At 44.4% G+C, this 17,551-nt stretch overlaps 1 long non-coding RNA gene across 1 annotated transcript in view; it reads right to left on the bottom strand.

Moving 5' to 3' along the window:
* Nucleotides 1–9,999, bottom strand: part of LOC115459215 — a 62,861-nt gene extending 52,862 nt beyond the window's left edge. The window contains exon 1 of the long non-coding RNA XR_003940221.1: nt 9,901–9,999. This is a non-coding gene — a long non-coding RNA (uncharacterized LOC115459215). The remainder of the gene's footprint in view (nt 1–9,900) is intronic.
* Nucleotides 10,000–17,551: the final 7,552 nt, after the last annotated feature.

Raw genomic sequence — 17,551 nt, 5'->3', positions numbered from 1 at the left:
AATTAGACAGAACCGATCTCTTATCACTTGACTGACTAACCCATTGCTATTAATGATCAAGCACTAACACTTTAATCCTAATGTCGAATATGATTTCTATATAATTGATGACCTAACATATGTTACAACCCAATCTATTACTCAGAAACTTATATTCTTCTTTACCATGTATGTCCGCACCTTAATGCAATACCACTTGATCCTTATGTCGAAAACGATCTCTCTATAATTGATGACCTAACATATGTCATAGTCCAACCTATAATGTGATACCATAATGTATTCTTCTCTACAATGTATGTACGCACCTTAATGCAATACCATTTGTAATTCTGTTAACCGGAAATGGCAATTGCCACTACGGTAAATGTAAGCCACATTGAGCCTGCAAATTGGTGGGAAAATGTGGGATACAAATGCTACAAATAAATAAATAAAAATGGCAAATCTTCTGTATTATTTAATCCCAGTTCTCCGCTATTTCTTCATCAGTGTCATTCACTTGTATCTTGGGCAAGTCACTTAAGGGGGGAGGGGAGTTATCAAGCCGTGTTAGGCCTTTAGGTTGCGTTATTTGCTCCTTAATGTGACTTGAAGGGCCTTACAGCAGCCTGACATGTCTTACCACACCAATATTTAGGTTGCCACGGGTAACTTATATATACATTGTGCCCACCCATATTACCTCTGGGCCCACCCAAAATGTCAGGTCTGGCTATGCCACTGCCTCTCCACCCACCCTATACTGTCCTTGATTTCCTTTTTGCCTCTCTAATGGCTGCAGATAATTGGTTCTTTCATTTTAAAGAAATCTCTCTCCAGTGTTGTTGGATGACTTCTGTGGATTGGAGATTGTTAGTGCTGTTGTAGACCCTTCTTCTCCTGGAAGCATCAACTAATTCAGGGGCATAGCTACACTGAGGGGGCCCAACAAAATGCCCAGGGCCGCCTGAAACTAGAGCTCCCTTCCCCTTCTCACCCTCCCCCTGAGCCCGGGTCCAACGTCTCCCCGATACATCCGCCTGCCTGCCTCTATCCCCCACTTCAAGCCCAGGTCCAGCGTCTCCTCAGTGTACCTGCCTACCTCCATTCCTCCCTTCCCAGTCCTCCAAACGCTGGTGGGTCACAGCAGAGGCACAGCTGAAGGCTTAAACTAATAGTGTGCATATAATTTGCATGTTGCAGTTCTCTACAGTGCTGGAGTTCTGTGTATCTACCCCTTAATCCTTCCCCTGATGGCAGGGGCGTAGCCAGACACCCAATTTTGGGTGGGCCTGGGCCCAAGATAGGTGGGCAGAACTCTACCCTGTCCCACAAGTGATTTGGTCTCTCAAACATCCCCCCTTCCCTGCATACCTTTTAAATAGCAAATTTTCACCGGCAGCGAACAACAACTAATACGCACTGCTCATGTTGGCTCCACAGCCTTCTCTCTGATGCAACTTCCTGTTTCTATAAAGGCAGGAATACATCAAAGGGGAGGCTGTGGGGCTGGTCGCTGCAGGCCAAGATCTTCTATTTACAAGGTATTCAGGAGGGACAGTTGTTGGGAGTTTTTGGCTGGTGGGGCTTGGGGATCCCTGCCAGCCCACATCATAGGTATGCTGCTACTGGGTTGGCCTGAGCTCAAATTAGGTGGGCCTGGGCCCACCCGGGCCCACCCTTGGCTACGCCACTGCCTGATGACTGTGGATGGAAAATGGGAGCTGCAACCTCTGTCAGTAGTCGTAAGAACATAAGCGTTGCCATACTCGGTCTGACTGAAACTAATAGAGCCCGGTATCCTGTTTCCAACAGTGGCCAATCCAGGTCGCAAGTACAGGATTCCAAAAGAGTAGAACAGATTTATGCTGCTTATCCCAGGTATAAGCAGTGGATTTTCCTCTCTTGTTGGGGAGGGGGGATGATCAGACGGATGTTCTAATGTGCGTCCCGGCCAATATTCAGCTGGGATCCACATAAGTGTCTTACGTGGGCTCTTCTGCCTAAATATCAACTAGGACCCACATATACCCTCCCAGATATCCCCAGATATCGTCTTATCTTCCGCCTGGACCGATATACTCATATCACCCCTCTCCTCAAGTCACTTCACTGGCTTCCGATCAGGTACCGCATACAGTTCAAGCTTCTCCTACTAACCTACAAATGCACTCGATCTGCAGCCCCTCCCTACCTCTCTACCCTCATCTCCCCTTACGTTCCTACCCGTAACCTCCGCTCTCAAGACAAATCCCTCCTTTCAGTACCCTTCTCCACCACTGCTAACTCCAGGCTCCACTCTTTCTGCCTCGCCTCACCCCATGCTTGGAATAAACTCCCTGAGCCCATACGCCAAGCCCCCTCCCTACCCATCTTCAAATCCTTACTCAAAGCCCACCTCTTCGATGTCGCCTTCGGCACCTAACCACTATACCTCTATTCAAGAAATCTAGACTGCCCCAACTTGACATTTCGTCCTTTAGATTGTAAGCTCCTTTGAGCAGGGACTGTCCTTCTTTGTTAAACTGTACAGCGCTGTGTAACCCTAGTAGCGCTCTAGAAATGTTAAGTAGTAGTAGTAGATATCCCCAGATGTTCGGTGACTGGACATGCCCTGCCATTGGATATCTGGGTCTAATTTAGCTGCTGAATATCAGGAGGAACAAAACTATTTTTACAGCTTCTGCACTTCAACAAAGCCAATTTCTGAAGCAGTGATTTAGAATCATCTTCTCTGCCTTTGGGGCAGGTGTTCCCTGAGCAACACTGATTTCCCCCCTCTGAGGTTAGGAACAGCTTGGATACATCCCAGGTCTCTGGATTAGGAGCTGCCATGGAATTTGAACCTGGGCTTTCTGTTTCCCAGCCTACTGCTCTGACCATTAGGTTCCTCCTCTGCCCCCCTTTTCGCTTACATGCTTTGAATCAGCGACTGGAGCATCCTGAAGATTCTCAGCTCTGTTCCCTCCATGGGCAGGATCTGCTTTGGTAGCTAGATGAGAAAGAGGTAAAACAAACGGTTAATAAATGGATCAATATTTAAAAAAACATTTATATGCTGCCTGTCTACTTTCTAAGAGGCTTACAGAAAATAAATAAATGATTTGGGCACACAAACCAAACTTATTCAGAAAGTATACTGAAAGCCAGTTCAAAAGACATAGGGGTCAATATTCAGCATGACGAGGTCTCCTACCCAGTAAAAAAAATCATGCAGACTGGGTCCGGCGCTGACATTCAGTGGCACTGGAATATCAGCAGAGACTATGTGGCACTCTCCGGTAGAGACGGAGCCAGGAGTTGTCTGAAGAGCACTGATACTCAATGCTGTTGACGGGATAACTCTGTGGGAAGTTGGGCTTTTCCCTTGATAAAAACATTTTTCTACTGAAATGCTGGCATCGGGATCAGCTGACTGAGGTCAGATAAGTGCAGGATTTACATTGGAAAGACTATTTGTATTACACTTCCTTTTTGTTGACTTTTTTCATGAATAAATGATTTGAAGGGGTAAATTATGAAATGACGCTTTTGACACTTTTGTTATCGTAAGGGTTTTTAACAGAGGCTGACTGATTTTTGTTGGATTATTTGTAGTAAATAATTAGCAGATTTTATACACACAGCTTCAGCTTTAGAAATGTTAATTTCTTTTCTTCATCTCTCTCACATACACCCCAGAATAATTCACTGCTGAGTCACTTTAAAGTTGAAGTAACAAAACATCTGTTTACTCACAGTTTGTAGTTAGATTATATTCAGACAGGCATATATATACATAATACTATACATTTGGATTATCAGCTCTTTCCATGTGCTTAGATGGTAATGGATGCTCACACCATAGATCCTCAGGTTAGGAGATATCATTGAGCTCCATGTGCTGTGCCTAACCCCCACAGGAAGTTGCATAGCTGTGACCTCTCTAGGTAATTCACATCAGAGGTCACAGAGTAATCACAGAGAAAAACATTGCTGACAGACAATGCATGTTAAATACAATACATTATTCCAACAAACCCCTTCTCATGCATAACTGTCATGCAATTATTAATTCATACAAAGTCCAAGCTTTATTCGCAGATTCTCAAAACGTTCTCTGGGTAACGGTTTGGTCATGATGTCAGCTGTCATCTCACTGGTGTGACAATAGTCTAGACTGATGACCCCTTCTTTCGCCAGCTCTCGCACGTTGTGATATTTCGTTGCGATGTGCTTGGTGCGTGACTGAACCTTGTCATTCTGTGACAGTCTGATGCAGCTCTGATTATCTTCCATTATCTGGATTGGTCTTTTTTCAGCTATTCCAAAATCCAGCAAAAGTTTTTCAATCCACATCAGTTCTCTGCATGCTTCTGATACAGCCACATATTCAGCTTCTGTAGAAGACAGACTCACAATACTTTGTTTATGACTGGCCCAAGAAATTTGTACATTTCCATACATAAACACATATCCACTTGTGGATTTATAATCAGAATGATCCCCTGCCCAATCTGAATCACAGTAACATATTAGTTTTGGATTACTATTGGCTGAAATCTTTAATTTACAATCAATGGTACCTTTTAAATACCTTACCATCCTTTTAACTGCAGTCCAATCTGATTTGGTAGGTGAGCTGACTCTTCTGCTCAAAATTCCTACTGCATTTGCTATATCAGCCCTGTATGTGGTAGTTAGATATAAAAGCTTACCTATGGCTGATCTATATTGGATGTTATCTGGTAAAGGTTCTCTTACTGTTTCATCCTTCAGAAAATCAGTGATCATGGGAGTGCTTACAACTTGGGCATCTTGCATACCTAAACTTTCAATAAGCTCATTTATTTTCTGCTTCTGGCTTAGAAGATAAGAACCATCATTTTGTTTCTCAATTTCTATACCAAGATAGTATGACACATTACCAAGTTCTTTTATCTCAACATTCAGGTTTAAATATTTTACAATATCCTTGTACTCTTGCTCACTTTCGCTTGCAATGAGCAGATCATCAACAAAAGCTAAAATGTATGCATATTGTCCATTCTGCACCTAGTGTACAAGCATTTATCTGCTTCACCTTGCTTAAATCCTAAATTTGTCAATATTTCATGCAATTTGTCATTCCAACATTTTGCACTTTGCTTTAGTCCATAAAGACCTTTGTTTAATTTACACACTAGCTGTCTTTGTTTTGTATTTATGAAACCTGTTGGCTGTTCCATGTACAAGTCTTCAGTTATATCTCCATGAAGAAATGCTGTTTTCACATCAATGTGGTTGACTTGCATGCCTTTTGAGACTGCAATGCTCAGAAGTGTTCTAATTGTCGTGTGTTTCACTACAGGTGCAAACACTTCATCAAAATCTTCTCCATATTTTTGAAGATATCCCTTTGCGACTAATCTGGCTTTATACCTTTCCACTTTTCCTTGTGCATTCCTTTTTAACTTGAATACCCATTTGCATCCTATAGCTTTCTTGCCAGGAGGTAATTTTGTAAGAATCCAAGTTTTATTTTATCCAATGCATCAATTTCTTCTTGTGCAGCTTTACGCCATTCAGCAGCTTCTTCTGCTGGCATTTTCTCAATCTCATCCCATGTTAAGGGCTCTTGAGCTTCTGCTGACTTTGTTAGGTAAGACAGTCTTGGGGGTGGAACACCTTTGTTTTCCCTGGATGAGCGTCTGACAACAGGTTGGTCTGACCTTTCCGCATCCTCTAAATCTGAGAGTCCTTCTCCAATTGATTCCCCTTCTCCAACTGTACTGTCTTCTTCAATGATCCTTTCTGTGTCTGCTTCCTCTGCCTGTTCCTCATTAGATACAGATGAGTTGCTTTCAGACATCTGCCTTGGTATGGCATTTATATACACTGGCATGTCTATTATGGTTCTAGTTTCATATTCTGGATGATAAGGCTCATCTGGGATAATCCAGCCTTTATCAACCCTTTGTTTTCATCAAAATATGTAACATGTCTTATGCCAACAATGCCAGTTTTCAGATTCAAAATTCTATATCCTTTGTGTCCTGGAGCATAGCCAACTAAAATGCCCCTTTCTGTTGTGGAATCCAGCTTATGCCTTCTTTGCTTTGGTACATGAGCATATGCTGTGCTTCCAAATGTTCTTATGTGTGACAGGTTTGGCTTCCTACCATGCCATGTCTCATGTGGTGTGCGCTCAGCGCCTTTAGTTGGCATTCTGTTTTGTAGGTACACTGCTGTGAGAATGGCTTCCCCCCATAGTCTTTTAGGGAGATTGCTATCTGACAGCATACACCTGGTCATTTCCACAAGTGACCTAAATTTTCTCTCTGCAACACAATTTTGCTCTGGTGTATAAGCTACTGTTGTGATATGCTGAATGCCTTCTTGTTCTAGAAATGTGCGCATGCTTTGTGAAGTGAACTCACCACCATTGTCGGTCTGAAGAACCTTTGGTTTTCTTTCAAATTTATTGCTCACCATGGCTACGTATTTCTTCAGCATGTCTGTGACTTGACTTTTTTCTTTCAGCAAATAGGCCACACAGTATCTAGAGAAATCATCCAAGAATATTAACACAAATCTGTTATTTCCCAATGATGGGATATTAAACGGTCCACATAAGTCACTGTGTATTAAGTCCAGTACTTTATTACTCCTATTTCCTGTGTATGCAGGAAATGAGGGTCTCACACCTTTTTGAGTAACACAGTCTATGCATTTCTCCATTTTACCAGTATCTGCACTTATCTGAATGCCTGTGGCAAGTTGCTTACTGTAAAGATCCTGGATCACCTTAAAATCACGATGTCCCAGGCGGGCGGTGCCAGATTTCCAGACTACATTTACCATCATTCTTCCTTACTTGCGCCATATGTGAGGCTTCACCTGAAATGCTCAGTTTATAAACATCATTATGCATAAAAGCTTCAGCATACACTTCATCATTTTAGAGATTGTGCACTTACTGTTTTCAAAATGAATCACAAATCCCTTCTTATCTAATGTAGATACACTAAGCATATTGCAAACTGCTTGGGAATATACAAGACATCACTTACAGGAATTTCTTTAACTTCATTAGACACTTTGCATTTTAAGAATCCAATGCCTTTTGCTTGGATCTTAGCAGTCCCTGCGTTTGCAGTTTAAGAATACCTTCTTCTGGACACATTTCCTGAAAGAAATCCTTACAATTGGTTAAATGGCATGTGCTCCCCGAATCCAAAATCCAAGTACTTTCATTTGAATTATTATTTACCATAGTCAAAGATTTTTCTACCATTAGAAAGCCCTTATGTTTATCATTGTCTTTCATACATTTTCTGCTTGGAAAATTCTTTTGTTCCATTGGCTTAGGTGAGCTAGAGGGGGTGTTTTGTGTTTCCTTACACCATTTAGATACATGTCCCTCCTTTCCACATGAATAGCAAATCAGCTTGCCCTTGGGTGGAGTTTTCCCATAGCTCCGCCTTCCTCTGTTCTTTGCCAAGAAATTTGTTTCATTTCTCTCTGACTTTCTTTGAGAACACATCTCCTCAGAATCATTAATTATGCATTCCTGCCTCAGTTTTGATGCTGCCTGTTCAAAAGATTGCCCTTCAATGGCTTCATTTACAGACCTAAAAACATCAAACTTCTTTGATAGTGAGGTAAAAAGAAATGCTCTTTTCAATGCATCACACATGGGAATTCCAGAAAGTTCTAGCTTTTGAAATGAAGACATAAGATGCATAATGTGATCATTACATTTACTTTTATCCCTTAATTTGGTTTCATTCAACTCTGCCAACCAAATTGGTTGCTGTTTTGCATATGTAGTTGCATACATAGTTCTCAGTTTATATAAGATGTCCTTTGGTGTATCTTTTCCCTCACTAATATGGCTTGTTTCTCTGAGAGAGCTTCCAAAACATGCACTTCACATAATAGTTTGCATTGTCCCATTCAGCCATATTTTCAGCTGTTCTGTTTGGTCTAAGCATATATTTAATTTCTTTGCTTGAAGGAGACATCTGAATCTTAGTTCCCACTGCTGATAATTAAATTCAGTTAATTTAGGCACCTTGAGAGAGTAGAAAAATGGTGAATTTCCTCCCTCAGCCATTTCTTAGCCTTGCCTTCTGTTTGGTGTGTGGGGGGGAGAGAGAGACAGACTGAATCTTTCTTTTAAAACTTAAGAGAAAAATTTGGCTTTTTCACTGCCTGGTAATATTTCTCCCTTTTTCAATTCCTGGGCTGGGCCCATAACCCTTTTGTTGGATTATTTGTAGTAAATAATTAGCAGATTTTATACACACAGCTTCAGCTTTAGAAATGTTAATTTCTTTTCTTCATCTCTCTCACATACACCCCAGAATAATTCACTGCTGAGTCCCTTTAAAGTTGAAGTAACAAAACATCTGTTTACTCACAGTTTGTAGTTAGATTATATTCAGACAGGCTTATATATACATAATACTATACATTTGGATTATCAGCTCTTTCCATGTGCTTAGATGGTAATGGATGCTCACACCATAGATCCTCAGGTTAGGAGATATCATTGAGCTCCATGTGCTGTGCCTAACCCCCACAGGAAGTTGCATAGCTGTGACCTCTCTAGGTAATTCACATCAGAGGTCACAGAGTAATCACAGAGAAAAACATTGCTGACAGACAATGCATGTTAAATACAATACATTATTCCAACAATTTTCAGTTTGGTTTTGGCACTGAAATCGGCCCGAAATCCAAGTTGAAGTTTAGGTCGAAAATGCAAGTGGGTTGCCACCGCCACTGCCCCCCTCCACCCTGCAGAGACCAGGTCCCAACGCCCTGTTCCCCCAGAGGAGAGTAGTACCTGTACAGCCAACCACCCAAAGGCCCTCCCCGGGCCTACCTTTAACTGTCCTGGTGACAGTCTCAGGCAGGAACTCTTGGCAGCCATTTTTATGGAGGCACCAACAGGGGCAGCAGTGACTGTCGTAGCTCTTGCCCTGAAGAGACCACTAGACCACCAGGGCAGGGCCTTCAAGTGGCAGGGGAGGGGGCAGCTCAGCGGCATTCACTTTCTTCCAGTGTGTGAGGGCTGGGATGGGCGGGTGGCCTGCCTGGCCTGTTGGAACCCAGTCTCTACAGGTAGCGGAGGTGCCATTTTCACCAATCAGCAAAATTTGGCTGCTGATTTGGTCTGGGTCAAAACTGAGAATCCAGGTTTCGGTTGGCCTCTAGTTTTGAAATGAGACCCGACATTCAGTTCAGTGCTTTAAATTTTATGATAATATTGTTGTTGTACATGAAAAGTTGCTATTAAGGTTAATTATAAGTTACCCTTCTCCACCACCGCCAACTCCAGGCTCCGCCCATTCTGCCTTGCCTCACCCTATGCGTGAAATAAACTTCCTGAGCCCTACGCCAAGCCCCCTCCCTACCCATCTCAAAGCCCATCTCTTCAATGTTGCTTTCGGCACTTAACCTTTTTACCTTTCAGGAAATCTTGACTGCCCCAATTTGACTGACTGCATATTTTGTCCTTTAGATTGTAAGCTCTTTGAGCAGGGACTGTCCTTCTATGTTAAATTGTACAGCGCTGCGTAACCCTAGTAGTGCTTTAGAAATGTCAAGTAGTAATAGTAGTAGTATTATACAGTTAACCTCTTCGGGCCTGATCTTATAACAGGGGCCTATGGGAAAAGCCTAGTTTAACATAAAGACCTACATTCATTTATGTAATAGGTTTCCAGAATCAGCTTCAGTACCATGTAATACATTTTTACATGTGTTGGTGTAATTTGTGGATGTAATTTAGATATATAAAGATTATCTCCCTCTGTGCTGGCTTTATTACACAGAATAAACTGCAAGGCTGAGGAAATTCTGGCTTGATCTGCAGAGGAGCGAAGGAGCTGTGAATGTTCAGACTTTAGTAAATATGGAGATTTCTGTAATAGTTTAAAGGTTACTTACCATGATAGCAGCAGCTCAGAGCCACCACCAGGAAGACAACTGCGATCTTCATGGCTACAGTGCTCAAAGGAAGGTAGGTAGGGAACTCTGTACTCAATCACATATATACTGTGAATATCCCTCCGTCTCTGGCCAGGATCTCAGCTGACAGCTCACCTTGTACCCTCATCTGTGAGATCTTGGACAGTCCAAGTACCAAACCTTGTGCATATTCCAGTATCCTATAACCGATTCTGCCTTTCCGTGAGAACAGGACACAGTGACATCATGACTGATGCTATTAAGTGAAGGAAGGATGTGTGAAGCCAGATGTATAAATAAGATAGAGGAGCAGAACTGGAAGAGATGCCAAGAGTGAGATTTATTAGCATAGTACATTGCTGTAAGTAGTCCCCTACAGTCATACATGTATGTGCTGAGAAAACTGCCACTTCCGTGCATAATGTCGTGCATAAGTGCAAAGGGGGTGTATATTTATTTATTTTAAATCCTCACAACCTAAAAATTCTAGGTGGGTTACAAAAAACTACCTCAGTATTACTAAATCAATTGCACTGCAGCTAAGGCATCTTAAACAAATCATACTGAAATTTTCCTGCACAAAAATTAAGATTGAATTTTTAAAACCATAAAATGCTTTTTGAAATAAAAAGAGACTTGGTCTGCTGTAACAGCAGCACTCGGACTTTGTCAGTTTAATGCTACTTGCTCCTGAGCCCCGAGAAGTACACAGCCTTGCGAACCCAGGGACAGCGAGGACCATTCACCAGCCACAACAGAGGGAACCAGCTCCGTTTAGGACTTCCACAGCCCAACTGAACGCCCACCAGCAGCAGCACGACGACGGCGTTTTAAAAGCCAGCTCACGGGGAGGTCAGGTGATGCTGCACAGCTGAACAGACGTGGGTCTCTTCGGCTCCGTCCCCACCGCTGTTAAATAACGAGCAAACCCCAGCAAAATAGTACCCCAGCACAAATGGGCCAGCACTGCAAGCACCTGTTCAGTAAAGGAGTGAGGTTTGCAATCTTCTAACCTGCCAAAGTGCGAGTCGTCCATGACAACAAAACCCTATTTTTCTCGTATCCCACAGATTTGAAGACGTTTGTGGAGGGCGTGCTGCAGGGGCGTAGCCAGACAACAGATTTTGGGTGGGCCCAGGCAAGAAGTGGGTGGGCACCAAATGTTCTCTCCCCTCCCCACCACCAAAAGACATCTCAGCTGGCAGGAAAATGTTTCTTTCCACCTTTGCAGTCTGCACCAGGCATGCACTGAAAACTGAACGTGGAGAGTACGTTTCATTACATCAGGGGGAAGTCTTCAGCTGGTAGAGCTTGTGTTCTCCACCAGCTACTGCAAAATGTGGTGCTGCTGTTGGGTGGGCCGAGCCCTAAGTGGATGGGCACTGCCACCCAGGCCCACCTGTGGCTACGCCACTGCCGTGCTGCAAAGTGGCTGAGAAAGGAAGCATAGCTGGAGGAACATAGTAACATAGTAGATGACGGCAGGAAAAAGACCTGCATGGTCCATCCAGTCTGCCCAACAAGATAAACTCATATGTGTATACCTTACCTTGATTGTACCTGCCTATTCAGGGCACAGACCGTATAAGTCTGCCCAGCAGTATTTCCCGCCTCCCAACACCAGTCCCGCCTCCCATCACCGGCTCTGGTACAGACCGTATAAGTCTGCCCAGCAGTATTTCCCGCCTCCCATCACCGGCTCTGGCACAGACCGTATAAGTCTGCCCAGCACTATCCCCGCCTCCCAACCACCAGCCCCGCCTTCCAACCACCGGCTCTGGCACAGACTGTATAAGTCTGCCCAGCACTATCCCTGTCTCCCAACCACCAACCTCTCTTCCCCCACCTGCTCCGCCACCCAATTTTGGCTAAGCTTCTGAGGATCCATTCCTACTGCACAGGATTCCTTTATGCATATCCCAAGAAATGTATTAAGTTATGTCCAATAAAAAGGTATCATCTTATTTTCTTTTCCATGTTTTATTTTGTTTATTTCTATTGATTACCTTTAAGAGTGGACTAACACGGCTACCACATCTCTCTAGCCAAATGAGGGAAAACTGTTGGAAAGGTTACGTGGCTGCAAGTGATTAGAAATGTTAGCTCACTGAGAGAATCGGGCTGGTTCAGAAAATGCTCGTGCACAGGGCCACTGAGAGGGGGGGACAGGGGGGACAAAATTCCCAGGGCCCGGGCCTCCAAGGGGGCCTGGCGCCACAGTCCCACCCGCCACCGGGCCCCCTTCCACCCGAACCCCGGCCAGCAGAAGTGCTGACTTCTGACTCCAGCGTGCGCGGCCCACACAGACGCCCTCCTCTCAGCTGATCTTCGCAGGACGTCAGAAGCACAGAAGCCCTGCAGAGTACAGTGAAAATCAGCTGGGAGGAGGGCGTCTGTGTGGGCCGCGCACGCCGGAGTCAGAAGACAGCACTTCTGCTGGCGGGGGTTCGGGTGGAAGGGGCCCGGTGGCGGAGGCGGGTGGGACTGTGGCGCTGGGTCCCCCTCAGGGAGGGAACCTGGGGGGTGGCAGTGGGGGCGGGGCCGGGGGCCCAGCCCAGTCTCTCGGCAGCCCTGCTCGTGCAGAAGTTAGAAGAGAGAGTGGCTATCGGGCCTCGTAATAAACAGAAGTTCTTTGGTGCAGTCATTGCATTTTAGACTAGTGAAATCAAGTGTGCATGCGAGATGCTACTTTTATTGGACAGGCTGAGCACTTTCTTACCTAATATCAGGACATGTTCAGTCTCTCTCCACCTGAGATAGAGCAGCTGCAAGAAATGTAAAGGGAATGGGACTTGATATACTGCCTTTCTGTGTGTGTGTCTTGTGTTTTTTTGCAACTACATTCAAAGCGGTTTACATATATTCAGGTACTTATTTTGTACCAGGGGCAATGGAGGGCTAAGTGACTTGCCCAGAGTCACAAGGAGCTGCAGTGGGAATCGAACTCAGTTCCCCAGGATCAAAGTCCACTGCACTAACCACTAAGCTACTCCTCCACTGGAGCTGATACTGTGATGTCATAATGCCTCATTCCACCAATAAGAGCCAACCTCATCAGTGATGTCACAATGGCTTGATTGCCCGATACTTGGCTCACTTCTGATATTGTGATGTCATAAGGGAAAGGGGGGAAGGGAACTGGGACTTGATATACTGCCTTTCTGAGGTTTTTGCAACTACATTCAAAGCGGTTTACATATATTCAGGTACTTATTTGTACCAGGGGCAATGGAGGGTTAAAGTGACCTGCCTAGAGTCACAAGAAGCTGCAGTGGGAATTGAACTCAATTCCCCAGGCGCAAAAGTCTGCTGCACTAACCACTAGGCAACTCCTCAACTAGCAACATTCCACGCAGAATCTCAGATAGAAGCAACGGAATCTCAAATAGTAACAACGGAATCTCAAATAGTAGCAACATTCCATGTCGAATCTCAAATAGGGAAAGGGAACTGGGACTTGATATACCGCCTTTCTGAGGTTTTTGCAACTACATTCAAAGCGTTTACATATATTCAGGCACTTATTTTGGACCAGGGGCAATGGAGGGCTAAGTGACTTGCCCAGAGTCACAAGGAGCTGTAGTGGGAATCGAACTCAGTTCCCCAGGATCAAAGTCCACTGCACTAACCACTAGGCTACTCCTCCACTCATTCCACCAATAAGAGCCAACCTCATCAATGATGTCACAATGGCTTGATTGCCCAATACTTGGCTCACTTCAGATATTGTGATGTCATAAGGGAAAGGGGGAAGAGGGGAAGGGAACTGGGACTTGATATACCGCCTTTCTGAGGTTTTGCAACTACATTCAAAAGCGGTTTACATATATTCAGGTACTTATTTTGTACCAGGGGCAATGGCAGGTTAAGTGACTTGCCCAGAGTCACAAGGAGCTGCAGTGGGAATCGAACTCAGTTCCCCAGGATCAAAGTCCACTGCACTAACCACTAGGCTACTCCTCCACTCCTTCCACCAATAAGAGCCAACCTCATCAGTGATGTCACAATGGCTTGATTGCCCAATACAGTTCCCCAGGATCAAAGTCCAGTGCACTAACCACTAGGCTACTCCTCCACTGGAGCTGATACTGTGATGTCATAATGCCTCATTCCACCAATAAGAGCCAACCTCATCAGTGAATGTCACAATGGCTGATTGCCAGATACAGTAGGATCAAAGTCCACTGCACTAACCACTAGGATACTCCTCCACTCATTCCACCAATAAGAGCCAACCTCATCAGTGATGTCACAATGGCTTGATTGCCCAATACAGTTCCCCAGGATCAAAGTCCACTGTACTAACCACTAGGCTACTCCTCCACTCCTTCCACCAATAAGAGCCAACCTCATCAGTGATGTCACAATGGCTTGATTGCCCAATACAGTTCCCCAGGATCAAAGTCCACTGCACTAACCACTAGGCTACTCCTCCACTCCTTCCACCAATAAGAGCCAACCTCATCAGTGATGTCACAATGGCTTGATTGCCTTGGCTCACTTCTGATACTGTGATGTCATAAGGGGAAGGGAAATGGGACTTGATATACCGCCTTTCTGAGGTTTTTGCAACTACATTCAAAGCAGTTTACATATATTCAGGTACTTATTTTGTACCAGGGGCAATAGAGGGTTAAGTGACTTGCCCAGAGTCACAAGGAGCTGCAGTGGGAATCGAACTCAGTTCCCCAGAATCAGAGTCTGTTGCACTAACCACTAGGCTACTCCTCCACTCCTTCCACCAATAAGAGCCAACCTCATCAGTGATGTCACAATGGCTTGATTGCCCAATACAGTTCCCCAGGATCAAAGTCCAGTGCACTAACCACTAGGCTACTCCTCCACTGGAGCTGATACTGTGATGTCATAATGCCTCATTCCACCAATAAGAGCCAACCTCATCAGTGATGTCACAATGGCTTGATTGCCTTGGCTCACTTCTGATACTGTGATGTCATAAGGGGAAGGGAAATGGGACTTGATATACCGCCTTTCTGAGGTTTTTGCAACTACATTCAAAGCAGTTTACATATATTCAGGTACTTATTTTGTACCAGGGGCAATAGAGGGTTAAGTGACTTGCCCAGAGTCACAAGGAGCTGCAGTGGGAATCGAACTCAGTTCCCCAGGATCAAAGTCCACTGCACTAACCACTAGGCTACTCCTCCACTCCTTCCACCAATAAGAGCCAACCTCATCAGTGATGTCACAATGGCTTGATTGCCCAATACAGTTCCCCAGGATCAAAGTCCAGTGCACTAACCACTAGGCTACTCTCCACTGGAGCTGATACTGTGATGTCATAATGCCTCATTCCACCAATAAGAGCCAACCTCATCAGTGATGTCACAATGGCTTGATTGCCTTGGCTCACTTCTGATACTGTGATGTCATAAGGGGAAGGGAAATGGGACTTGATATACCGCCTTTCTGAGGTTTTTGCAACTACATTCAAAGCAGTTTACATATATTCAGGTACTTATTTTGTACCAGGGGCAATAGAGGGTTAAGTGACTTGCCCAGAGTCACAAGGAGCTGCAGTGGGAATCGAACTCAGTTCCCCAGGATCAAAGTCCACTGCACTAACCACTAGGCTACTCCTCCACTCCTTCCATCAATAAGAGCCAACCTCATCAGTGATGTCACAATGGCTTAAAGTCCATTGCACTAACCACTAGGCTACTCCTCCACTCCTTCCACCAATAAGAGCCAACCTCATCAGTGATGTCACAATGGCTTAAAGTCCACTGTACTAACCACTAGGCTACTCCTCCACTCCTTCCACCAATAAGAGCCAACCTCATCAGTGATGTCACAATGGCTTGATTGCCTTGGCTCACTTCTGATACTGTGATGTCATAAGGGGAAGGGAAATGGGACTTGATATACCGCCTTTCTGAGTATTTTGCAACTACATTCAAAGCAGTTTACATATATTCAGGTACTTATTTGTACCAGGGGCAATAGAGGGTTTTAAGTGACTTGCCCAGAGTCACAAGGAGCTGCAGTGGGAATCGAACTCAGTTCCCCAGGATCAAAGTCCACTGCACTAACCACTAGGCTACTCCTCCACTCCTTCCACCAATAAGAGCCAACCTCATCAGTGATGTCACAATGGCTTGATTGCCCAATACAGTTCCCCAGGATCAAAGTCCAGTGCACTAACCACTAGGCTACTCCTCCACTGGAGCTGATACTGTGATGTCTCATAATGCCTCATTCCACCAATAAGAGCCAACCTCATCAGTGATGTCACAATGGCTTGATTGCCTTGGCTCACTCTGATATTGTGATGTCATAAGGGAAAGGGAAATGGGACTTGATATACTGCCTTTCTGAGGTTTTTTGCAACTACATTCAAAGCGGTTTACATATATTCAGGTACTTATTTTGTACCAGGGGCAATGGAGGCTAAGTGACTTGCCCAGAGTCACAAGGAGCTGCAGTGGGAAGAGTTTGTTGATTACCACAGTAAGTATGGGATAAGATAGTCCTGCAAACTGACACAGACAACTACAGTGCAACATAGGATGGACACCATGGTGTGGATTCTGTAACTGGGCTCCACGTATGACCCAATGTCACATGCTGAGCACTAATTCTATCACGAGAGCTTAGTGTCAAGATTCCAATATAGACTACTAGCCTATGTTTGATCAATTCTTACAGAAAGGCGGTAAATAAATCCGAATCATAAAATAAATAAACTAAGGGCCTAGGCACTCCCATAGCTATGCGCCCTTACTGACCTGGTGGGTTATTGCCAGCACATTTGATGGTTTTATGCAGCAGTGCAATTGATTTAGTATTATTAATGTAGTTTTTTTTGCAACCCACCTATAATTGTTAGACAGTGTGAGTTTAAATGTTTAAAATAAATAAATATACACCCCCTTGCACTTATATACGACCTTATGGAATCACAATAACAGTACTTATGCAACTGGCAGCTTTCCCAGCACTGCAGAGGCCTAATTACAGAACATTGCTTTTAACATTGTTTTGACTCGTAACCACTTGTAACCACTCGCCTCCACCTACCCTCCTCTCTTCCTTCCCGTTCACATTAATTGATTTGATTTGCTTACTTTATTTATTTTTTGTCTATTAGATTGTAAGCTCTTTGAGCAGGGACTGTCTTTCTTCTATGTTTGTGCAGCGCTGCGTACGCCTTGTAGCGCTATATTAAACATACATAGTAGATGACGGCAGAAAAAGACCTGCACGGTCCATCCAGTCTGCCCAAGAAGATAAATTCATATGTGCTACTTTTTTATTTGTACTGTCCTCTTTAGTGCACAGACCCTATAAGTCTGCCCAGCACTATCCCCGCCTCCCAACTACCAGTCCCGCCTTCCACCACCAGCTCTGCCACCCATTCTAGGCTAAGCTCCTGAGGATCCCTTCCTTCTGCACAGGATTCCTTTATGTTTATCCCACGCATGTTTGAATTCCGTTACCGTTTTCATCTCCACCACCTCCCACGGGAGGACATTCCAAGCATCCACCACCCTCTCCGTGAAAAAATACTTCCTGACATTCTTCTTGAGTCTGACCCCCTTCAATCTCATTTCATGCCTTCTTGTTCTACCGCCCTCCCATCTCCGGAAAAGGTTCATTTGCGGATTAC

The sequence above is a fragment of the Microcaecilia unicolor genome, unplaced genomic scaffold, assembly GCF_901765095.1.
Source record: "Microcaecilia unicolor unplaced genomic scaffold, aMicUni1.1, whole genome shotgun sequence".
Taxonomy (NCBI): Eukaryota; Metazoa; Chordata; class Amphibia; order Gymnophiona; family Siphonopidae; genus Microcaecilia; species Microcaecilia unicolor.
This window is presented reverse-complemented; position numbering and strand designations above follow the sequence as displayed.